The sequence below is a fragment of the Miniopterus schreibersii genome (assembly GCF_964146895.1).
Source record: "Miniopterus schreibersii genome assembly, chromosome: 9".
Lineage (NCBI taxonomy): Eukaryota > Metazoa > Chordata > Mammalia > Chiroptera > Miniopteridae > Miniopterus > Miniopterus schreibersii.
Genome location: NC_138118.1, coordinates 35,561,887 through 35,587,902, shown reverse-complemented (window position 1 = coordinate 35,587,902; position 26,016 = coordinate 35,561,887). Strand labels below are relative to the sequence as shown.

At 37.9% G+C, this 26,016-nt stretch overlaps 1 pseudogene across 1 annotated transcript; it reads right to left on the bottom strand.

Annotated features, from left to right (window-relative positions):
- Window positions 1-6,060: 6,060 nt before the first annotated feature.
- On the bottom strand, window positions 6,061-11,493 carry LOC308562076 (coiled-coil domain-containing protein 137 pseudogene; annotated as a pseudogene). The gene is made up of 2 exons: window positions 11,455-11,493; window positions 6,061-6,746 (listed from the first exon to the last, which is right to left on the bottom strand). The product of its transcript is annotated as a coiled-coil domain-containing protein 137 pseudogene (transcript).
- Window positions 11,494-26,016: the final 14,523 nt, after the last annotated feature.

The window sequence follows — 26,016 nt, the reverse complement described above, 5'->3', positions numbered from 1 at the left end:
CTTATTTATTGCCATTTTAATTCTTTATTTCTATGTTTCTCTCCCTATTTCTTATTATTATAACAGTCCCTTTAACATTTCTTACAGTACTTCTATTTTTATTTCTAATTACAGCAGTCCCTTTAACATTTCCTGCAATGTTGGTTTGGTGGTGATAAACTCCTTTAGCTTTTTTTTTTTTTTTTTTTGGTCTGGGAAGCTCTTTATTTCATCATCCACCTTGAATGATAGCCTTGCTGGATAGAGTATTCTTGGTCTCACATCCTTGTTTTGCATTACCTTGAATACTTCATGCCATTCCCTTCTGGCCTGTAGACTTCCTGATGAGAAGTCAGCTGACAGCCTTAAGGGGGCTCCTTTGTAGGTAACAGATTGCTTTTCTCTCACTGCCTTTAATAGACTCTGTTTGTTTTGAATTCTTGGCATTTTAATTATGATATGTCTAGGCGTGGGCCTTTTTGTATTCTTCTTTCTTGGGACTCTCTGTCCCTCCTGAATTTGTGTGACTTTTTTATTGACCAGGTTAGGGAAGTTTTCTGCCGTTATTCTTCAAACAAATTCTCTATCACTTGCTTATTCTTTTCTCCTTCTGGTATTCCTATAATGCGAATATTGTTATGTTTCACGTTGTCCCACAGCTCCCTTAGACTGTCCTGCTTTGTAATTGTTTTCTCTTTTTGGATCTCTCATTGAGTGATTTTGTTCTACCCTATCTTCTAATTTGCTGATCCAACACTCAGCTTTCTCTAACCTGCTGTTTAATCCTTCCAATGTATTCTTTATTTCTGCTACTTCGTTCATCATTTCTGACTGGTTATCATTCATAGTTTCCATATCATTTTTCATGCTCTTGAGCATCCTTACAATCAGTATTCTGAACTCTATATCTGATAGATTGCTTATTTCTGTTTCATTTAGCTCTTTTTCTGGAGACTTCTCTTTTTCTTTCATTTGGGGCTTTCCCCCCCCCCCATTTTAGCTGCCTATTTGGGTTTGTTTCTATGTATTAGGTGGGCCTGCTAGGACTCCCATTCTTTTTGGATGGTCTCTGGTGCAGACCACTCTCAGATGTTATTTGTGACTGGCCTTGAGTACACTGGAGCTATCAACAACCTTCAACTTGAGGTCCCCTCTGTTGGTGCTGGGTGCATTTGGAAAGGACCAAGATGCACACCAAAGTCTGCTTTTCCAAGGCCTGGGTCCATAAACAGATCAGGCAAAGACTCAAAGCACTCTGAAGCCTGCTCCTGCCTGCAGGTTGATTAATTTAATTCTCTTAATGAGCCTCAGGCTATAGAAACTCCACAGGGTAGGGTGAGAGATTTTTAAGCAGGGTGGGGCAATTGCTTCCCCTTCATTAAAATCTACTTGGAAGGTAAATGTCAGACTCTGCAGTATGGGTGACTGACTTGGCAAAGGAATCCAGAGGGGTGCCCTCTGAGCTCTGTTTCCAGAGCTTACAACCCTAGATTTTCCTCACACAGCTCCAATCCACTCTGCCCTCCTTTTGTTGAAGCCCAAGGTGAGTGTCTGCACACAAAACTTTGTGTGTTGGCCGTTTAAGAGGGTGCCTGTATTTCCAGCCATTTCTCCCAGGTAGACAGAAAACTTGTTGCTTTCCACAGCCAGATGTTATGTGGGCACCTTTCTCAGTTCTAGTGCTCTTGGTCAGGAAGCCCAGCCTGGGGTTTAGGCCCCAGAGTCCTCAGTGGGAACCCCCCACACCTGAGATAACCCTCTGGACTTTTAGCTGCTGCCTGTGGGAACCCATCCAGCCCTCTTGGGCCTGTGCAATTCCTACCAGTCTCTACACGGTCTCCACTTTTTCTCCTTGGTATGAGGGTGCTGTCTAGATCATCTTCAGTTGCAGTTGATTATTCAGGGTGGTTTTTCTATATTTTAGTTGTAATTCCAGTTTGATCCCAAGAGGGTGTCAGTGTAGCTTCCACTCAGTCTGCTACCATCTTTAATCTTTGCACTTTTAACTTTTTTAGGAACCTCCATATTATTTTCCAAAGTGATTATACCAATCTGCATTCCCACCAACAGTGCTATAGGGTTGACTTTTATACACATCCTCACCAACACTTATTGTTTGTTCACTTGTTGATGATAGCCATTCTGAGAGGTGTGAGGTAGTATCTCTCTGTGGCTTTAATTTCCATTTCTCTGATAATTAATTCGATCATCATCTTTTCATATGTCTATTGACCATCTGTATATCCTCTTTGGAGAAGTGTTTATTCAGTTCCTCTTCCTATTTTAAAATTAGATTGTTATTTTTTTGATGTTGAGGTTTATGAACTCTTTATAAATTTTGGATATTAAACCCTTTATTGAATGTACCATTGGTAAATAAGTTTTTTAATTCAGTTGGTTGCCTTTTTGTCTTGTTCATTGTAATTTTTATTTATTGATTTTCTTTTTAGTTTGATGTAGTTCCATTGGTTTATTTTTTCTTTTATTTCCCTTGCCCAAGGATATATATCCAAAACAATATTGCTAAGAGAACATCAGAGATTTTACAAACTATGTTTTTTCTAAGAGTTTTATGGTTTTGAGAATTACATTTAAGTGCTTAATCCATTTTTAGTTTATTCTTATATACAGTGTAAAAGCTGGCTTAATTTTTGTTTATGTATCTGTCCAATTTTCCCAACACCAGTTATTGAATAGACTATCTTTACCCCATTGTATGTTCTTACTTCCTTTGTCAAATATTAATTAATCACATAGGCATGGGTTTATTTCTGATCTCTCTATTCTGTTTTTTCTGTTTTAGTGATCTATATGTTAGGGTTTTTTTGTGTATTTTTAAAAAATATAAATTTCTGTTGACTTCAGAGAGAGGACAGGAAAGGGAGAGAGAGACAGAAACATCAGTAATAAGAGAGAGTCATCCATGGGCTGCCTCCAACATGCACCCTGCTGGGGACTAAGCCCGAAACCTAGGCATGTGCCCTGATCGGAAATTGAACCAAAATCTTCTGTATCATAGGTTGATGCTCAACTACTTAACCACACAGGCCAGGCTATGTGTCAGTTTTTATGTCAGTACTGTGCTGTTTTAATTACTATAGCCTTGTTTTATAGTTTGATATCAGGTAGCATGATACCTCCAACTTTTTTTTCCTCCAGATTGCTATGGCTATTAGAGATTTTTTTGTTGTTCCATATAAATGCTTGAGTTATTGTTATAGTTTTGTGAAATATACCATTGGTATTTTCGTTAAGAATTGTATTGAATCTATAGATTGCTTTAGGTAGTATAGAAATTTTAATGATGTTAATTCTTCCTACATGCGCATGGTATATGCTTCCATTTATTTGTATCTTTTTCAATTTCTTTCTGCTGTGTCTTATCATTTTCTTAGTACAGGTCTCTTACCTCCTTGGTTAAATACATTCCTAGGTATTTTATATTTTTGATGCAATTGTAATAGGATTGTTTCCTTAGTTTCTCTATCTGATCATTTATTATTGCTGTATAAAATGTAGTGTAAAAATGAAAGATTAGAAGCAGTGGAAAAAATGAACACTACAAGAAAAAAGAAAATTTTTGTGGATAAACTGGAGTTTCCTTGGGCTGTAGAAGAAAAGGAAGGGATGATGGGTTTTAGTTTTTCTGCCTGTAACAGATAATATATGACTAATAGTAATTCCTTAAGCAAGTAGAAAATGAGAAAAATTTATTAGTTTAATACATACATAACAAAAGAAAATTTCCTGAGCTGAATAAAGAGCTACATATGTAGATTTAAAATGATTTTCTTATATTATAATGCAAAGTTGATTTAAAAAAAGAATTCTGTTTGGACAAATCTTGGCAGAAATGCTTCAATTATAAAGAAAAAAAGTTTAATTTTTTAAAATATATAGAAACAACAGTTAGGCTGGTTTTAGACTTATTTGCAATTCTCAATAACAGAACACACCTAAACAATGATTACAGTGTAGTAAGGGAAAGTTTGTGCCCTAAAATTGTATAGTATTCAATCCAAGCCGTGTTATGTTTGAAAACAATGAGATAACACAAGATAAACAAGTTTAGGAATAGTAAAATGAATATAGGAACAAATAAACAAACAGTAACATTGATAGGCATAATGTCAACATAAATGAGAATAAAATTAATATTGAAAATTCAAAATTTATGTCATATATGAATAATATGATAAAGAATGAGCACTTAAATTTGTTAAACATATAAATAAATGTAAATATTTATTTAAAATCAACTTAAAAATTAAATACCAATCGACTTTTCATAAGTGAATACCATGTGATGAAAACAATATTAGAAATAGCAGTATTTTTTTCCCTAGCCAGTGTTGCTCAGTTGGTAAGAGTGTTCTCCCTATACTCTGAAAGGTCATGGGTTCAGTCTCCGGTGAGGCCTAGCACAGGAGGCAACTGATCAATGTTTCTCTCTCACATCAATATTTCTCTCTCTGTCTCCTTTCCCTTCTCTCTCAAAAACAAAACAAAATCCTTGTCCTCAGGTGAGGATAAAAAAACAAAATAATAGTATTTTTTATTTCTAAAATCTCAAATTATATCAACAAAAAACATGAAGTGGTTCAATAATGAAGTCTAAGTATAATAAGTTTATTGATTTTATTAAGGAAGGAATAAAAATATGCATTAGTTTTTCACTTGACCAACTGAATAAATTTGTTTTTATATTTGTGTTTTTCTTTTGTAGTATTCAAATTTAAGAGCAAATATCAATATAAACTCAGAATTTTAAAGTTACATGTATATTTTTAAGTTATATTTCCGTGGCTTGTCTGAAAAAATGGTCTAGAAGCTATGACATCTCAACATCAGTGAACATTTCTATAAGCCAGATCTTGGTTTCTAAGTACCACACCCTACCACCAGAAGGAACAGTGGTCTCTTACAGAAACCAGATTCCTTATCTGAGGCAGAGAAAGGGCACCTTGTGCCTGAAAGCTAAGAACCTGAAAGACTCAGAGATCAGTGTCAAAAGATACAAGATCTTTTTTTAAAGGTGTGTATAAACCCTTTAGAACTTTCTTATCTTTCTTTCTTTTAATTGATTTTAGAGAGAGAGAGGGAGAGAGAAGCATCAATCAGTTGTCTCCCACCTCTACCAGGTATGTGTCCTGACCAGGAATGGAACAGTGACCTTGAGGTGCACAGGACAATACTCCAACTAACTGAGCCACACCAGCCCTGCAAGAGACAAGATCTTCACTGGTCAGATCAAATATGGGTCAACTTAAGCTAAAAATGAACCTCCCAAACACCAACCGCTGAAATTTATTGTAGTGTACTATGTTAAAATCACTTGAGTCCACAGTAATAGGTGTCCCTATTGACCTTATTTGCCACTATAGAGGACTATCATAGCTGCTAAGGTGCCTCTCCTCCAAAGATGGCTTCCCTGTGAAAAATGCTTTCTGATACTCATGCCCTCTTGGTGTGGGTGCTGTCATCAGTCTCCATATCAGAACCAAAGCTTGGGTGGACTCCAACTGCCTCTATAAAGACTTAACAGTGGTACCCTGAACAGGTGGTCTAGATGCTGACCACCCCTTGCCCTGGGTCTTTCCTCCCCAGCACTGGCCTTCTGCCTGCCTCATGCCTCTAGCTGTGCTGTTCTCTTGAATCCAAGAGTCTGTGATGGATTTTAGTTGACCTAAGTTAGCAGTGTCTATAATTAATTGGCATTTAGGGACAGGATTATGGGATTGGCTTGTGGTTGTCTCAGCCTGGACTTGTGTGCTCAGTACAGATCTGAGGGCAACACTAGGCTCATAGAATGATGCTGGGTGTGACTGGCTGTGTCTCAACCAGGAGCTGGCTCCATTTATGGGGACTCAGGACAAGTGATATCCCGTGTGAGACATGGACCTGGCAGATGATCACTCATGAAAGAATAGTCTTTAGGGAGAAAAAAATGAGAGCAAAGATTGGAGCCCTTTCCCGAACTTGGGAACTGGTGTACCAGACTCTGAGCCCTAGAGTTTGTCCAGGGAAAGGACTTTGATCTGTGGCCCCGCTGCCCACTCACCCCCACCCAGTGTGGCAGCCCTAGTCTCTAGCCATCTTAGACACATCTCTGACTTCTTCCAGGCAGGGAGGCAGACTGACTGAGCCCCCTGCCGCCACAGCTGCAGCTTCTTTATCACCCTGTAGGCCTGCACAGCCCCCCCCCCCTGCCAGGATCCGCTGTAGGGCCACTGAGGTGGATGGAGGCTGGGACACACCACCGGGTCTCAAAAGCATCCCCAGCATCAGTGATTTCTTGCCGGGCTGGCCGATGCTCACGCTCTTCCTGGGCTTAGAAGTCAGCTGGGGGCAGGGGCTCCTGCTCCAGCCTCTCTGCTACCTTTTCCTCTCTTTTCTGCCGGATTCTATACACTCGCTGCTTCTGGAATGCACCTTGGGCTGCTGGTCATCCTGGTTCTTGCTGAGGAACAGCAGGGGCTGGGCCTCTTGCTCCAAGCACTGGATGTAGACCCCACTGGACTCCCACTTCCTCTGCTTGAACTTGGGGAAGGCGATGTCTAGATCCGCTTCCCTTTCTGAAGGCTGCCTGGGCCTCTTTCTTCTTTTTCTTGTTACTGACCGGGGTTTTTCTTTTTCTGGCGGCTCCTCGTAATCTCACGGAGCTGGAAAGGAATTTCCTGTTCTTTCTGGTTCTTGGGCTTGCAATTCACCTTCTTCATTTTGTTGCATGGCCTGGGCCAAAGGCTGGAGCACTGCTTCCCCTGTAGCTGCAGCCTTGGACCCTATGGCTGCCTTGGGTCCCCAGGTCAGTCTGTACCGGGTGGGCCCGCTGCTCTGGCTCCAGGCTCCCACCACCTGCACACGCGGCAGTCCCTGTTTGTATGTTTTTGAAAAGATCATTATCACTACCATTAAAATATAGAATATATACCTAAAAATCTCAAATAAAACCTAATATACAGTAAATTCCTTAAAAAGAGACAAAATTCAAACACAAGGGTTCTAACATCAAGCCTCCTTTGTTTAAATGCAACAGTCAAGAACATCAACAACAAAAAATTGTATAGCTTCCATAGGTATCCATGCAAAAATCCTGACAAGAAATGGGTGGCATCTGGAATGGAACATCTGAGTGGGTGATCTAGAGAATCTTGAATCCCAAACTCTCTTTGAACCCTTATAGTTGGTAGATGTGATCTCTTTCTTTTTGTTAAAGAAACCACTTTTCAACTGGCAAAGACTTCAGCTGAGGCAGAAGCCTCACAAAAAGATGTCCAGGCCTTTAAGGAGATCAGCCAGCTTCCTAGTGGCAGATTGATTCCGTTAAATCCCTTCTACCAATTAGATGGGAATGTCTTCTACCCCAGCTGTGGGTATGTCTTTTTTTGCTTCTCCTATCACTGCCATAAAATGGCTTACAAAATGCCAGATATACCACCATGGGATCCTTCAAAGTGCCCTGGACCAAGAGACTGGTTTCATGACAAAGAAATTGCAAAAACCAGTACAGGATCATAAGATCCACTCATGGTATCTCATTGCTCAGACAAATGGAATATTGGAGTAGCCTGTTAAAGGTTCACCTAATGGGTCTGCTTGAGGACAATACCTTGCAGATTGGACACCATCATCTATGTTGCAGTATGTGCAGCAAACTAATGGCTGACCTATGGAGCTATAATAACACTATTAGAATGCATCAGTCTAGGAACTCAGAGGTGGAAGCAGAATTGGCTCTACCCACTTGTAGAATATTATATTCTATATTAGATATTCTAGATCCCCAGAATGGAGTAGGGGTAGACACTTCCACTGGGATACAAAGTATGGGGTTTCTTTGAACTTGAAGCTATGACTACCATTAGGCCACTCTGGGCTGGGGGTAGTTTACCCTGATTGCCATGTAAAGGTTGCTGCTACAATGGAGCAGGGGTATTCAGTGAAATGTATCTTGTTGCTCCTGTGTCTGGTGACTTAATCAAATGAACATTTATAGCAACCATATTCCAGCAAGGACAAGGCAACTAAGGTCACAGATTTATCAGTGAACACCTGACCAGCAACCTAGAAGTAAGGAAAATGAAGTGTAGTGAGTGGATGAGGGAAATGGTGAATAGTGATTATGACCTTGGGACCAGATGCAGCAAAGGGAATTGCAACCTATAACTTATTGCACTAGTTTCCAGAAATCAGTTTTTGAAGAGATTAAGTTGGACGATAACCCTGAAAGGGACTTTAAGGCTGAATGAATTGATGAAAGGCATGGAGAGATCTGAGTAGTACAAGGGGGTGGATATGTTGCTCCCTTTACTTCATATTCTCTTGCCATTTTTCCCTACTCTAGACACCTGTGCAACAACCAGGTCTACACAGGCTCCAACCAACTTCACCCAGGTGCAACCTTACAACACAACCAGCTTCACCCTTACAACACTGTGCTTTGAAATATCAGCCACATATCTCTTGCTTCCTGTCCTGGGGCTTCTCAGGCATTATTGTACGGGATGCTCAGGGGAACTAAATTAGCACTCATGCTCTGACAACCAGAAAATGCAGGAGGGCAAAAGTGGCAGAGAAACTTTTACAAAGAAGGGAAGGAAGCTGGTTAAGTGATGCTTTCTGCTCCTCATGGCCTGAACAGACAGTTCTAAGAACTATGCCATAAAGCTCAACAGAAGGACCCATGGGATCCCATAGGTATGCTCAACTTTACAAGGCATTGGTTTTCTTTCTTTTTATGTTCACTTTCTCTTCATGCTTGACATCTCATTGCCAGATAAACTACCTGCCCACAAATCCTTATCTTGGGCTCTGCTTTTAGACTAAGATGCTTTAACTGTAATAATTTTATTTAGAGACCATTACATTATACAATACAGCAGTTCTCAAGCTTTTCATTGTCAGGATCCCCTTTTACTCTTAAAAATTGATGACCCTCAATAAACTTTCTAATGTGGGTTATATATATTGATATTTACAACATTAGAAATGAAAACTTGAAATTTTTACATTTATTTATAAATTTATTGAAAATAACATTAGAAATCCATTTCATGTAAATATAAATAACATTTTTAATGAAAAAGAAACTATATTTTCTAAAACAAAACAAAACATTTGTAAGAAAAAATAGGACTGTGTTACATTTTTGCAATTTTCTTTAATGTCTGGCTAAAATAAAAGACTTTTGGAGTCTCATAGCTGCTACTGCTTTCAGTCTTTGTAATATATTTAGTTCAAGTAATTGATTAAAACAAAAACCACCACCACCCAGCCTCACAGAGGTATGTAATTGGAAAAGGAAGGGGTATTTTAAATTTGTTTTTGTTTGTTTGTTTTTTAGATAAGTGGGTATTTTTCTTTGATGTAACACCAATATTCAAGAAGTGTAATTTCTTTAAAGTTAGTTGTAATGTGGAATCTGCACTTTCATCAATAAATTTTTGTTCTCCGTTACATTAAAATAGATTTCGTCTATCTTACCCTTGAGTTTATAGAAAATATATTGGTCATTGGACAATAGTGAGTCAATGAGTTATACAGATGTTTTAAATACTAACACATTTCATTATACAATATAAAAAACACACATTTGTTAAAAATCCACTGATCACATAAAAAAAACCAAGCCTTTAATAATTGGGAAGCTTTCAAGCTCAATGTGATATGTATGAGTTTTTTAAAATTTTAATTTTTTTTGAAAATTTCAGTTTAATCATTTAATTAGTTGTTTTTCTTAAAGTGACAGACTCACCTCATTCATTAACAAGAAAATGTTTGAAAAATAACCAGTTCTGGATAACTGTAGTTTCAATTGTTCTTTTAAGTAAACATGGTGTTTCATAGAAAACTTGGATAGATCAGCTAACAATCACACAAGTATTTTTCTTTGAGACAACCTTCTTACTTCTGTGGGCAGCCAAGTGTTTTATGTGTACTTCCCATGTCACTACAGAGAATATTAGAAAGGCTGATTTTCCAAGGCTGAGATTAATAAGATTAATTATTTTTACTGCATTACCAAAAACATTCATATGTGAAACTGGCATTTTAAAAAATTGCGAGTGTGTGAAGGTGAAGGGACTACTGGTTTGTGTCACAGTGTTGACACAATTTTACCACCATTGCTTGTGCACAATCAGATAAATGTTAACACAGTGAAAATAGGTTTGACTTCCCAGACTGCCTGAGGAATCCCAGCGATCCACAGGCCATATTTTGAGAACTACTGACCTGAAATATAGTCAGTTTTGTTTTCCCTTTCTCAAATTTTCTGAAAGCCCAGCAATTAAAACAAAACACACATGTACACAACTATTTTTAGTGTAAGATCTAGTTATTTTGTCAACAAAGTCTCCATTCAGCCATACTGGAGGAAAGGAAGACCAAAGTTGTATATCTTTCAAAAACACAAATCTGATCACTTTACTCCGTTGTATAAACCTGCATAAACCCTTCTTGAATTTTCTATAGTACTGAGGATACAATTAAAAAGCTTTAGATGACTTGTAGGGCTCTTTATGGGCTCCTGATGTCCTCAAAGCATATCTATTGCTGCTGTCTCTTGAAATCTCTGTTCTGGCCATAATTGATAGTACTTCTGATTGAATAACTCCCTTCCAGCTTCTAGGTGTCTCAAGCCTAATTCAGCTCTTCAGTGGTCCCTGTACTAGGATTGTGGCACAACTTACAGTGACTTGGGATTTCATGTTTAAGTATCCATTTTCTTCACTGCTCTATAAGTTTAGGGGGGCAGTGATGTTGTCTCTTGCTCTTGGTTATATTTTCACTGCCTTTCAAAATGCCTTGTTGAAGGAAACCTGACTTCTTCCATGTTGTGCATGGATGAAGAAAGTGGTACTGGGGACTGAGCTGGGAGCAAGGATGTAATATGCATCACTCAGATTCTATAATTTCTGGAATATTTATCATTATTAAATAAGTAATATATACTAATTTTAAATACAACAATAAATACATACATGATATATATGACAGTCACACAGAATTTAAATAATGTAATCATAATATATGGTGTCATGAAACTTGCTTTTCACACAATAATATATCTATATTATTTTATGTAAATTCTCCTTATTAATAAGAGCTGTCCAACATTCCTTTGATTTTATTCTATCATATTTAAAAATTAACTAGCTGCCTACTGATACCTCTGTAGGCAATTTCTAATTATTATACATAAAGCATCAATGAGCATTTTTATGCACTTATTTTTGTGTCATTATGTGAATATTTCTACAGAGTAAATCCCTAAAAGTGAGACTTAGCAAAATGTATGCACTCCAAAGAATCTGGAGCAATATGTATTTTTCTTAGGAGTGCTTTTTCCTATACTGTTATATCAATTTAAAATTTTCAAACTGATAAGTGAAAATGATATTTTATATTATTTTTATTTGGTTATTAATAAGTTGACTATTTTTTACTTTTTCTGTCATTTACATTCCTTCTTACCTGAATTGTCACTTCATACCTTAGTGTGTTCTTTTCCATTAGTCTTCTATGATAATTAAAAAAAATAAAATTTTATATTACAAATAACAACCTATTATCTGTTATATTTTTAAAATATTTTTATCAGTATATAAAATAGTCTTTTAGTTTAATTTACCATGTCCTCAATTTTACAGAAATTTAAAGTTTTAAAATAGTCAAACCTGTCAATATTTTGCTTTATGGTTGTGGTTTTCACGCCAGGCTTACAAAAGCTCCCAGCATCCAAGAGTGTCAAATGTCAAACATTCTCTTTTGTTTTCTTCACAGACAAGACTCTTGAATACATCCAGCTCACTGGTGTCAAAGCCAAGACAAGAAACCAAGCTCGTCTTCCCTTTTCCCATGCTGTGGTCACCTCACAATGTCTTGCTTACTAGAATGGCTGAAGCCAACACAAGTCCCTAACATTATCATATACTCTTATGATGACTTTCAGAGGCAAGCATGTCCTTCTGTGAGGATTGCCTTTGATTTTTTTTTTTTTTAGTTTGAAATTAAATAAAATAATTTGGGTGGGAGAAATAACATATAAGAGTTTTTTAACAACTTGAAAACATACTCACCTTTCTACCAAAAATCAGGCAAATAAGAGTGAACTAAATCAATATAAACTTGAATTTTTAACTTTTTAAAATAGTTCTTCTTGAGATTTTGAAGAAATCTTTAATTTTTTTGTTTCCATTTTCCTCCCTTAGTTCTGAAGTTCCTCATAAACTCAATAATTGGAAATAGCAATTTTCACCACCATCATTGTAATTAAGAATAATGTGATAATAGTTAAGATTATGAATCACTGGTTTAATGAATAGTAGTTATATTGCTCATTATTATGTTGATTGTTATGATTATTATTTTGGGTTTATGGACTATCCAGAAATGGCAAGTTTTTCCCCTCCCCCAAGATAATTATTATAAAGAATGACAATGATGTCAATAATAATACAACAACACATTTTAGTTTTTGGGGTACATACAGCTACTTTATAGGTAAGAATCCTTAAAATGCTCCTAGCATTTCTTTTAATGAAAGCAAGGTAGTACATGATGAGTGTTTCTTTGTACCTAAAGACCTTGTATACTAAAGCAAAAGGGCAGAAAGTTGTAAAAGTATAACATTAATTATTCAAATGTCTATTTATGAGCTGTTCTTTGTGATAAATAATGCAAGGAGTTAAAGACCAAAAGTATTCAGTTTCACATGTCTTATAGTGATAAGGGTGAAACAACAACAACAAAAAGCTGCAGAAGAGGAACAGTGTGACTGGTGAAGTGGGGTACACTGTGTAAAGTCCAATGATAATATGCTAAATGATATATAGAAAACGAAGTTCTTTAGCCCAATATTTTCACCCTTCTCTACCTTCCCAGGAAATTATGCATTTCTCCATGGTCCACGTGTGCTAATACAGACTTTTAAATTTTAATTTCTTTCAGAAATGGGTAACAGCAGTCTATTTCCTTGAAAATTCTGCCCAAGGGTTTGAATATATGTTCATATTTCACAACTTTAACAAAGAAGAATGCTATTATTATTATTAGAGCTGAATTAAAACATGTTGAGAAAATAAATATATTTTATTGAAAATTTAGCTCAGTTATTTTGTTTCAAGCTCAAAATATTGTAATGTTTAATATTACAGCTAGAATATCAATTTTTATTTAGATTTACACAGAAAATGAACAAAAAACAACAACACTAGAAGAAGATGAAAATTGCTCCAGTACAATATTTGAAGTATAAAACTATTAAATAAAGTAGAATGAACACTTTGGGAAAAAATCAAAACACTCTTTTTTTAATTACTAGCAAAAATGGTATAAAGGAGTCTCCCATGGAAGAATAATAATAGTTTATACCAGCACTGCATTTTATAGTTTACATGATCTCATTGATAACCCTCTAAGTTAGGTAGGGCAGGTATTATGCTCCTCAACCTGTGTGAGGAAGTCCCAGCATATGAGTAAATAAGGACTAAAACATAGTTGGTTGCTTTTTGGTCCACTCTTCCTTCCAACATAGTAACTGTGCTAGTCAGGGCATATACATGTATGTATATGTGTGTATGTGTGTGTGTATCTATATATAGATACACACACACACACACACACATATATGTACATATGAGACTTATTATGCGGAATTTGTTGGCTCATGCAATTATTGAGGCTGAGAAGCCCCATGATCTGCCATCTGCAAGCTGGAGGCCCAGGGAAGCTGATAGTGTCATTCTAGTCCAAGCCTGAAGGCCTAAGAACTAGGGGAGACAATGGTGTAGGTCCCAGTTCAAGTATAAAGGCTGAAGAACCAGGAACACTGATGTCCAAGGGCAGGAGAAGATGATGTCTTAGCTCAAGAAGAGAGAGAGAATCCACCCCTCCTCAGTTTTTTTGTTCTATTCAGACCTCAACAGATTAGATGACATCCACATTGGAGAGGGAAATCTTCTTTATTCAATGTACTAATTCAAATGATAATCTCAGAAACACCCTCACAGACACACCCAGAAATACTGTTTTACCAGCTATCTGGGCATCCCTTAGCTCAGTCAAGTTGACATGTAAAATTAACTATCATGATAGCTCATTTCTATATACAAAAACTGTGTTCATTAAGAGTAGTGGACATTTACACCATGGAATACTACGCAGCCATAAAGAAGAATCTCGTACCCTTTTGGACAGTATGGATGGACCTGGAGAATATTATGCTAAGTGAAATAAGCCAGGCAGAGAAAGACAAATATCACATGATCTCGCTTATGCGTGGAATCTAAAGAACTTAATAAACTGATGAACAGAATAGATTCAATGACATGGAAGCATAGATGAGACTGATGAATGTCAGAGGAATGGAGGAGGGCAGGTGGCTGGAGGGGGAGAGAGTAACCAAAGAATTTATGTGCATATACACACAACCCAAGAACATGGACAATGGTGGGGAGAGGGACTGGGGAGGAGGAAGGAACGGGCTGGAAGGGGTCATTGGGGAGAAAAAAGGACATCTGTATTATTTTAAACAATAATAAAATTAAAAAAAAAAAAAGAATTACTAACCTATGTGATAAACTTGAAGAAAGAAAAAAAAAGAGTAGTTGACACATAGTCAGCACTTACTATGTGCCAGCCACTGTTCTAATTACTTTACATATATTAACTTTTTCAAGTCTCACAACAACCATACAAGGCACATTATCATTTTTGCATGTGAGAAAATTCTGGCCTACAGAATTAAATAACCAAAGTCACACAAGTAATAATTGTTGGAACCAGAATTTAAAGCCACAAAGTTCCATTCTGCTGCTGATGAATTCTCAATACCTAGTACGATATCTAACACATAACTGGTATAAGATAAATATTTAATGAATAAATTAACAAGTGATAGAAATCACTTGATGACGGTGTTTATTGCTGACAGCATGTTTTAGTAAACATGTGACTCTATTTCATATTATTCTGTGTGTTCTTCATTTATTTATCCATTCACCAACAGATATTTTTCAAATACTTCCCACATTTGGGAACTGTGCAAGGCATGAAAAATATACAAGTAAACAAAAATGATGCAGTTTTTCTTTTTCATGGAGCAGAAAACACTCAATATTCAAACATATATTCAGTTATAAATTCTTAGATGCATAATGAAGAAAATGTTTAAAAATAAAATTGGCCACATAGTATGGGAGAAGCGGGCAGTTGAGAAAGGATTTGGTGGAGGGAGGTGACATTTTATCTGACACATGAATAGACAAACTCACAAGGCATATAAGGTGGAGATACTGCAGGTGAAGGGCATTTGAGAAGATTTCAAAGCAGGAAAAATCTGTACTTTCAGGAGAATTTAAAAAAATCATTGTGACTGAAGCTAAGGAACAAGGGGCCTTGGTGGTCCATGGAAGAATACATGGAACCTTGAAGAATCCAAAGTTGATCTTAAATGGAAGAATTGGCTCCAGAAGTTCTTATTCAGGGGAGTTATGTAATTCAATGTGCATTTTATAATTTATATTTATTTATTATTGAATTTATAGGAGTGACATTAGTTAATAAAATGATATAGGTTTCAGGTATACAATTTTATAATACGTCAATTGTATATTGTACAATGTGCACTTTAAAACACCATTTTTCTTAGTTAGCTCAGAGGTAGTAAGTCTCCTGACCTCAGTTTTTATAAATCTGTAAGCACTTTTTCTAAAGACACAGTTCCAGCAGCTAAATGTTACTTAAATGTTTTACATTATAACACTTTCTTAAACCACAAAGACTGTAAAGTCTCTAATACAAGAACTTTTTTCAATTACAGTTTACATTAAATAATACTTTCTATTAGTTTCAGATGTATTGCACAAGGGTTAGACAATCATATACTTTACAAAGTGTTGCCCCAGTATTTCCAGTACCCATCTGGCACCATACATGGTTATAACAATGTTATTGACTATATTTTCTATGCTGCACTTTATATCTGCATGGCTATTTTGTCACTACCAATATGTACTTCTCAATCTCTTCATCTTTGTTCACCAAATCCCTCCCTCCCAGCAACCATCAGTCTGTTCTCTATATCTAAGAGTTCGTTTCTGTTTTTTGTTTGTTTGTTTATATTGTTCTTTGGATTCCACATATAAGTAAAATCATATAATATTTGCCTATCTCTGACTGACTTATTTCATTTAGCATAATGTCTTCGGGACACATCCATGCTGTTGCAAATGGAAATATTTCATTCTTCTTTATGCTGAGTAATATTCCATTGTATATAAGTACTAATGCTTTTTTATCCACTCATCTGAAATGAGCACTTGGGGAGGGAAAATGGCAGCACTGTAAGAAACAGCAGAGTGCCCCCGCTCCCAGGCATGGATTTGATTTACTCCTAAAATCCTATGTAGCCAGCTTGGAAAAACGAGAGAAACATACCTGAGTGGAGTGCGAGTAGGGAGCACTGAAGAAACATCACAAAGCCCAGTAAGAGAGGGGGGCATAGGAATGGGGAGTACCCCCTGAAGCCTGTGCTGCTCTCCAAGCCTGGAGGCTTGGAGGTTGCAAAGCTCCTTCCCCTTGGGAGTGCAGACTGGTATCCAAAAACGAGGATCTCATGCCTGGAGCATGTGAGAGGAGAAGGAGCACACTGCATGGAAGGCAGAGGGACCCAGGGAAGCGGTGAGTGACAAGGAGGGGACAGTGCCTTCCTAGGAAACAAAGCCTCTAATAGCAGACAGTGCCTTCTTAGTGAAACAAAGCATCTAGTGGCAGCTGAAACCGGAGTCTAGTGCTCAGAGTGCCGACCATAGGAAAGGCTGTCACAAAGTGTGTGGCACCCGAGTGGTAAGGGAAGAAGACTGCACTGAACAGCTGCACATGGGGACCCTCTACCTCCCTGTAAGGCATTGTGTTGAGCCCCAGAAAGCACTGAATCTGCTTGGCCTGGGGGAGGGGAGGAGCCCTCCCCACTGAGCTCCAGTGCAGAGAGTCTGGAATCCGTGAACAGCCCTGAGGGGTGCCAAGGTGGTGTGTAAAGCTGCCCCAGCTTTGCTGAGAGCAGCAGTGCGGAGAACTGCGTGGAGCTGACTTTGGGTCTCCTCCCACTGGATGCCTTGGCGGGACATTGAAGGTCAGACTCTCTGCCTGTGTGTTGCTTTGTGCCTGTATGAGTTTGATCCTTAAACTGGCTCCTAATTTCCCGGCATGCACTGCACAGACACAAGCTGAGGCTCAGATTGGGGTCTGCACTGCAGATGGTCTGAGGGGTGGGCCTGGGGCGACCAGCCAACCAGAGCTGGGAAGGGAGGGGCAAAGCCCACCTGCCTCCCCAACAGCCAGTAGCACTGCCCCCAACAGGAAAGGGGCTGGTCCAGCTCACTGAGGCCCCAGACACACCCACGGGGCACAGTCTTGAGGGGGAAGGGAGAGCAATTCACAGGAGAGCATTACAAGAATAACACTCTCAGGGACTGTTGTTTAGGAACTGGATGAAATGCTAAAAATCCCTGCTGGGAGCTGGGTAGGCAAAGGGCTCACCAGAATGTTTTTTTAAACAAATACACTGAGCCCAGGCTGCTGAAACAGCCCATACAGAAGAGGCAACAGGCTGAAATCAACCTGAAACTGCAGCAGGCCAGTACATGGGTAACTAGAATCAAAAGACAGAGTAGGGAATGAGGAGCTGGCTGTGGAGAGGAGGTTAACTCCCACACAGTGAGTGCCTGACAGCAAAACCTCTAAGTAAGGGGAATGATACCCTGTGCTACACTAGCCATCCTGCACCCTAAAGACTCTACAGAAGACTCTGGTGTAAGACCAGGCAACTACAAGTTTGCAAAATAGCTGATAAGAGGAGGTGGTTCATGGAGCCTCAGATCAACCATCTACCTAAGGACACCAGAGACAAACCTAGACGACTCCTCACATTGGCTGATGCACAAGTACCTCCCAGGAGAACTGAGATCAGCATACAAAACAGTGAATCTCAGATAACATAAGCTGCCCAGAAGAAACTCTCCTGATTGTCTTTTTTTTCCTATTCTTTTTGTTTTGTTGGGTTTTGGTTTTGGTATTTTTTGTTTGTTTGCTTTTGTTGTGTGTGTGTGTGTTTGTTTGTTTTTTCCCTTTTTTACTGAGGAAGAAGAGAAAGGGGAGAAAATTTGTTGTTGTTGTTGTTTTAATTTTATAATAATTAAAAAAAATTTTTTTTTAAAAACATTTTAAATTAAATATTTTTCTTTTTTTATAAAAGAATTTTGTCTTGCTTAGCTTGTTTTTAATTTTGTTTTGTTTATTTGCTGTTTTTCATTTTATCCTTGCTTCTACTATCAAGACTTTCATGATATCCCTGCTTAATGACTGGGACTTTATCATTATAACCAAGTTTACTGCTTTCCTCTATAGTTTCCACCAAATCTCTTACTGGACTCCCTTCCTGCCTGGGCTATATCCCTCTCTCTCCTCTTGATCCATTGTCATAACTTTGTTTTCTTTTTCTTTTTTCTTTTTCTACTTTTCTTTCATTCTTTTGTTATCCTCCCTTCTGTCTTTCTGTGTTTTTTTTGTTCGATTGTAAGTTTCTCTTATTCTCTTTATTGTATTTATATTTTCTCATTTTCAAGTATTATCCTATTCCTATTCTCTCCCTTAATTTTTTGCTGGCCCTTCTTTCAGAATCTTTTCTCTGCTTCTGTTATCCCCCAGTAGTTTCTCTATTTTTTACATTTTAAAAAACACATATCTTTATTGATTTCAGAGGGAGGAAAGGAAGGAGGAGAGAGAGAGATAGAAACATCAATGATGAAAGAGTCACTGATTGGCTGCCCAGCCAGCAATCAGGGCATGTGCCCTGACCGAGAATTGAACTGCGATCTCCTGGAACCTACATCAATGCTGAACCATTGAGCCATGCCTGGCCAGGCTATTTTTTACATTTCAGTTTACTATTATTTTATAAATTTTCAGCACTATTAACAATACACATCAAGCATTACTTTTCTTTCAGTTTCTTTTTTTTAAGCTCTTTTTTTTGTGTGTGTTCTCCCTTCACTTTCCCAGTTGTATTTTCACGTGGGTTGTTTTCATTGTGACTGTCAAGATATTTTGTAAGATAGCTCTTGTTTCCTGGAAGTTTAGTTGTGTATTGTCCTGCCTTGCCAGAACCCGTACAAGAGCTTACACTATGAGGTTGGGGCTGAGACACAGTTACACAACCTGGGAGGAGGGTCCTCCAAAAGACTGGTTAATGACAATCTAGACCCAACCACAACAGGAGAACATAAAGAAACCACAAAAGGGACACCCACAAGAGGGACACATCTAGAGCAAAGAGCTCAGAAGTACAAGGAAAACACACCTCTGAGCTCCACTGGACCCACAAGACAAAATCCCATCCAACAAGACTGGGACACAGCAAATATATCTAATATATAGATACAAGCACTAAGACCTACCAAAATGGGGAGACAAAGAAACAACCCCAAATTAAATAAAAGGAAACACCACCAGAAGAAGTCTTTGATGAGATGGAGTTAAGCAAGCTATGAGATACAGACTTCAGAGTATTGATGATGAAGATGTTCAAGGAACTTAAAGAGAAAAACAAGGCAACAGAGGATCAGGTCGAGGAATTTAGGGAAAACATGAAAAAAGAGATACATAACAAACAAAAATCAGACAGAAATAAAGAATGCGGTATCTGATAGCAAGAACACACTGGAAGGAATTAGAAGCAGGCTCAATGAAACAGAGGATAGAATAAGTGACTTAGAAGACAAGGTAGACAAAACCACTCAATCAGAGCAGCAAAAGGAAAAAAATACTTAAAAAGCATGAGGACAGTCTAAGGGAGCTTTGGTACAATATGAGGTGAAACAACATTCGCATTATAGGAGTGCCAGAGGAGGAGGAAAAAGAGCAAGAGATAGAGAACTTGGTGAAGAAAATAATGATAGAAAACTTCCCTAGGCAGGTGAGGGAGAAAGCCATACAAATTCAGGAAGCACAGAGGGTTCCAAACAAAGACTCAAAGAGACCCCCTCCAAGAAACATCATAATTAAAATGGCAAATGGCAAGGACAAAAGGAATATTAAGGGCTGCAAGAGAGAGACAAGCAGTGACCTACAAGGGAACCCCATAAGGCTGAGAGCTGATTTCTCAACAGGATGTCTTCAGTCCAGAAGGGAGTGGCATGAAATTCTCAAAGTAATGAAAGGGAAGAACATGCAACCAAGATTGCTTTATCCAGCTAGGCTAGCATTTAAAATTGAAGGTGAAATAAAGAGCTTTCCAGAGAAAGCAAGGCTAAGGGAATTCAGTACCTCCAAACCAGCATTGCAAGAAATGCTAAAACGGAGTGCTTTAAGAAAAAGAAGGAATAGTGAGAGAAAGGTACATCAGCATAAAGGGAAAAAATGGCATTAAATAAGTTTATATCAATAGTAACCTTAAATGTAAATGGAATAAATGGTCCAATCAAAAGACATAGGGTAGCTGAATGGATAAGAAAACAGGACCCATATATATGCTGTCTACAAGAGACACACCTGAGAGCAAAAGACTCACACAGGCTAAAAGTGAAGGGATGGAGTAAAATATTCCATACAAATGGAAAGGAAAAGAAAGCTGGAGTAGCAATTCTTATTTCTGAAAAAATAAACTTCAAAATAAAGCCCATACGAAAGACAAAGATGGTCACTACATAATACTAAAGGCATCAATCCAACAGGAGGAAATAACCCTTATAAACATTTATGCACCCAAAATAGGAGCACATAAATATCTAAAGAATTTCTTGGAGGACTTTAAGGGGGCGATTGACAGCAACAAAATCATAGTGGGGGACTTTAACACTCCACTGTCAGCATTGGACAGATCATAAGACCAAAAATCAACAGGGAAATGCAGACCTTAAATGACTCACTAGACCTAGTGGATTTAATTGACATTTATAGAACACTTCACCCCAAAGAAGCAGAATACACATTCTTCTCAAGTGCACATGGAACATTCTCAAAAATGGACCACATGTTAGGACACATGGCAAGTCTCTACAAATATAAGAATATTGAAATCATATTAAACATCTTCTCGGATCACAATGCCAAGAAACTAGAAATGAACCACTAAAAAAAACCCTCAAAAATATTGAAACACATGGAGGCTAAATATCATGTTATTAAACAATGAATGGGTTACCAATGAGATCAAGGAAGAAATCAAACAATTATAGAAAGTAAAGAAAATGAACAATCAACAATCTAAAATCTATGGGACACAGCGAAAGCAGTCTTGAGAGGAAAATTCATAGCATTACAGGCCTATCTCAAGAAACAAGAAAAGATGTAATGAACTCTCTAACACAACAACTAAAAGAAGTAGAATGAGAACAGCAGCAAAAACCCCAAGGAAATCGAAGGAAGGAAAAAATAAAAATCATAGCAGAAATTAATGACATAGAGACAAAAAACAAAAACAAAAAAATCAATGAATCTAAGAGCTGGTTCTTTGAAAAGATAAATAAGATTGATGCACCTTTAGCCAGATTCACTAAGAAACAAAGAGAGAGGACCCAAATAAGTAAAATCAGAAATGAAAGAGGTGATATAACTGACCCAACAGAAATACAAAGAATTGTAAGAAAATACTATGAACAACTATATGTCAACAAATTGGACAACATGGGGGAAATGGACAAGTTCCTAGAAACATACAACCTTCCAAAGATCAATCAAGAAGAGGCAGAAAACCTAAATAGGCCAATAAAAACTAATGAAATTGAGGCGGTAATAAAAAAAACTCCCAGCAAACAAAAGTCCTAGACCAGATGAATTTACAGGCGCATTTTACCAAATATCCAAAGAAGAATTAATACCTGTTCTATTCAAACTATTCCAGAAAATTCAAGAGGAGGGAAAACTGCCAAACTCTTTTTATGAGGCCAGCATCATCCTAATCCCAAAGCCAGATAAAGACACTACAAAGAAAGAAAATTACAGGCCAATATTCCTGATGAACATAGATGCTAAAATCCTCACTAAAATAGTAGCAAACCAGATCCAGCAATACACTAAAAAGATCATACATCATGTTCAAATGGGATTTATTCTGGGGATGCAAGGCTGGTATAACATCCACAAATCAATAAATGTGATACACCACATAAACAAAACAAAGGACAAAAATCATATAATCATATCAATAGACACAGAAAAAGCATTGGACAAAATCCAGCATCCATTTCTGATAAAAACTCTCAGCAAAGTGGGAATAGAGGGATCATACCTCAACATAATAAAGGCCATATATTACAGTCCTCCAGCCTGCATTATACTCAATGGGAAAACTAAAACCATTTCCCTTAAAAACAGAAACAGGACAGGGATGTCCACTTTCACCACTCTTATTCAACATAGTACTGGAAGTCCTCGCCATAGCCATCAGACAGGAAGAAAACATAAAAGGTATCCAAATTGGAAAGGAAGAAGTAAAACCTTCATTATTTGAAGATGACATGATATTGTACATAGAAAACCCTGAAGGCTGCATCAAAGTACTACTATGTGGGGAGCCGCTGTGGCCCCAGGCATGGAGGAGCTGCCTGGGTGAGCTGCAGAAGTGCTCCCCTGCTCCCTGGGAGACGTGGGTGAGCTGCTGTGGCCCCAGGCACAGAGGAGCTGCTTGGGTGAGCTGCTGATGTGCTCCCCTGCTCCCAGGGAGATGTGGATGAGCTTCTGTGGCCCCAGGCACAGAGGAGCTGCCTGGGTGAGCTGCAGATGTGCTCTCCTGCTCCCTGACCCAGTCCTTGAGGCACCAAAGCAATACTAATTTAGCTTGCGCCCATAAATTCTAAAAAGGCTAATTAGGAAGCTGGCCCCGGCCTGAAGGGTTAAGGGATAGTTAAGCCACATACCAAGCCAAGGACTCAATCCTCCCCAAAAGTTCCCATTAGAAGCCGAGATAAAGATAGTTACCAAGGTCTGAGCTCCTGCAGGAGGCAGGGTGTTTACTCTGAAAGGGTGTTTACTCTTCGTAGGGCCTTGAAGGAATTACTTTGTATCGGGCAAGGGGAAGGAATGCGGGGCGGGGTGCTATTCAGCACAATCAACACTGCCTGTATATATGAGCTGAGAAAATAAACTCGGGGCTGCAGCAGTCACGAGCTGCAGTCCTCCCGATCCCATCTTTTTTGTGTCTGTCTTTTCTTCATCCTCACCCCTTCCTCAGGACAGTTCGACTCTGCCAGCGGGCTCCGGCACTACTAGATTTGATAAACAAATTCGGCAAGGTAGCTGGATACAAAATCAACACCCGGAAATCAATGGCATTCTTATACCCCAACAATGAACTTTCAAAGAGAGAAAGTAAAAAAACAATACCATTTACCATTGCAACTAAAAAAATAAGATACCTAGGAATAAACTTAACCAAGGATGTAAAAGACTTGTAACCAGAAAACTACATGACACGGAAAAAAGAAATAGAGGAAGGTTTAAACAAGTGGAAGAATATACCATGCTCATGGATTGGAAGAATTAATATTAAAATGTCCATACTACCTAAAGCAATTAATAAGCTCAATGCAATTTGTATTAAAATACCAACAGTATATTTCAGGGGCCTATAACAAAGATTTCAAAAATTTATATGGAACCAAAAAAGACACTGAATAGCTGCAGCCATCTTGAGAAAAAAGAACAGAGTGGGAGGGATCACATTATCGGATTTAAAAGTGTATTGCACAGCCATTGTAATCAAAATGGCCTGGTATTGGTACAACAACAGGCATATAGATCAATGGAACAAAACAGAGACCCCAGAAATAGAACCACGCCATTATGGTCAGTTAATATTTGACAAAGGAGGCAAGAGCATCCAATGGAGTAAAGACAGTTTCTTTAATTAATGATGCTGGGAAAATTGGACAGATACATGCAAAAAAATGAAACTAGACCATCAACTTTCACCACACACAAGAATAAATTCAAAATGGATAAAAGACTTAAATGTAAGTCACTAAACCATAAAAATCCTGGAAGAAAACAGGCAGTAAAGTCACAGACATGCCACATAGTGCAATTGTCACTGATACATCTCCTAGGGCAAGAGAAACAAAAGAAACAATAAACATATGGGACTACATCAAACTAAAAAGCTTCTGCACAGCAATACAGCCTCAAAATATAAAGGAACCACATGCTCTGGGAAAACATATTTGCCAAGGATATCTCTGATAAGGAGCTAATTTCCAAAGTGTAAAAAGAACTCATTTTACTCAGCAAGAGGAAGACAAACAACCCAAGTGAGAAATGTGCAAAGGACCTCAATAGACACTTCTCCAAAGAAAACATACAGATGGCCAAGAGACATATGAGAAAATACTCAATGTTGCTAATTATCAGAGAGATGCAAATTAAAACCACAATGAGGTATCACTTCACACCTATAAGAATGGCTACCATCAACACATCAACAAATGACATGTTCTGGTGAGGATGTAGAGAAAGGGAAACCCTGGTACACCGCTGGTGGGAATGCAGACTGGTGCAACCACTATGGAAAACAATATGGAGGTTCCTCAAAAAATTAAAAGTGTAGCTGCCTTTTGACCCAGTGATTCCACTCCTAGGAATGTATCCTAGGAATCCTGAAACACTAATCAGAAAGAATATATGTACCCCTATGTTCATAGCAGCACAGTTTACAAAAGCTAAGGCCTGGAAACAGCCCAGTTGTCCATCAGTAGATGAGTGGATAAAAAAGCTGTGGAACATATATACCATGGAATACTATGCAGCTGTAAAGAAAAAGAATCTCGTACTCTTTGGGAAAGCATGGATGGACCTGGAGAAAATTATGCTAAGTGAAATAAGCCAGGCAGAGAAAGACAAACATCACATGATTTTACTTATATATGAAATCTATAGAACTTAATAAAGTGATGAACAGAATAGATTCAATGACATGGAAGCATAGATCAGACTGATGAATGTCAGAGGAATGGAAGAGGGTGGTGGGTGGAGGGGGAGAGAGCAGCCAAAGAATTTATATGCATATATGCACAACCCAAGGACACAGACAATGGTGAGCAGAGGGACTGGGGAGGGGGATGGGAGGGGGTGGAACGGGTCGTTGGGGAGAAAAAAGGACATCTGTAATATTTTAAACAAAAATTAAAGTAAAATAAATAAATAAAAATAAAATGGGCACTTTGTTGCTTCCATCACTTTCTTATTGAAAATAAAGTTGCAATGAACATAAGGGTCCATATATACTTTCAAATTAGTGTTTTGGGGTTTTTTTGATATATACCCAGAAGTGGAATCACTGGGTTATAAAGAATTTCCATTTTTAATTTTTTGAGAACCCTCTGTACTATTTTCCATAGTAGCTGCAACAGTTTGCATTCCCTCCAACAGTGCACCAGAGTTCCCTTTTCTCCATATCCTCACCAGTGTTTGTTGTTTGTTGATTTCTTGATAATTAGCCATTCTTTATGTCCTTTTTGGAGAAGTGTCTATTCAGTTCCCCTGTCCATTTGTTGTTTTTATCTTTTTTTTGTGTTGAGGTGTATGAGTTCTTTATAAATTTTTGATATTAACACTTTATTGATGTATCATTGGTGAATATGTTCTCCCATTCAGGAGGTTGTCCTTTCATTTCTCTTATGGTTTCCTTTGCTGTACAAAAACTCGTCAGTTTGATATGCCCCAATTTGTATATTTTAAAGTTTGTTTCTCTTGCCCAAGGAAATATGTGAAAAGTAATATGTGTGGGTATATTTCTGGTCTCTCAATTCTATTCCATTGATCTATATGTCTGTTTTTATGTCAGTACTATGGTGTTTTGATTACTATAGTCTTGTAGTATGGTTTGATATCAGGTAGCACAATACTCCCAACTTTTTTCTTTTTTCTCAAGATTACTGTGTCTATTCAAGGTTTTTGTGGTTCCATATAAATTTTTGGGTTATTCTAGTTCTGTGAAATATACCATTGGTATTTTTATAAGAATTGTTTTGAATCTGTAGATTG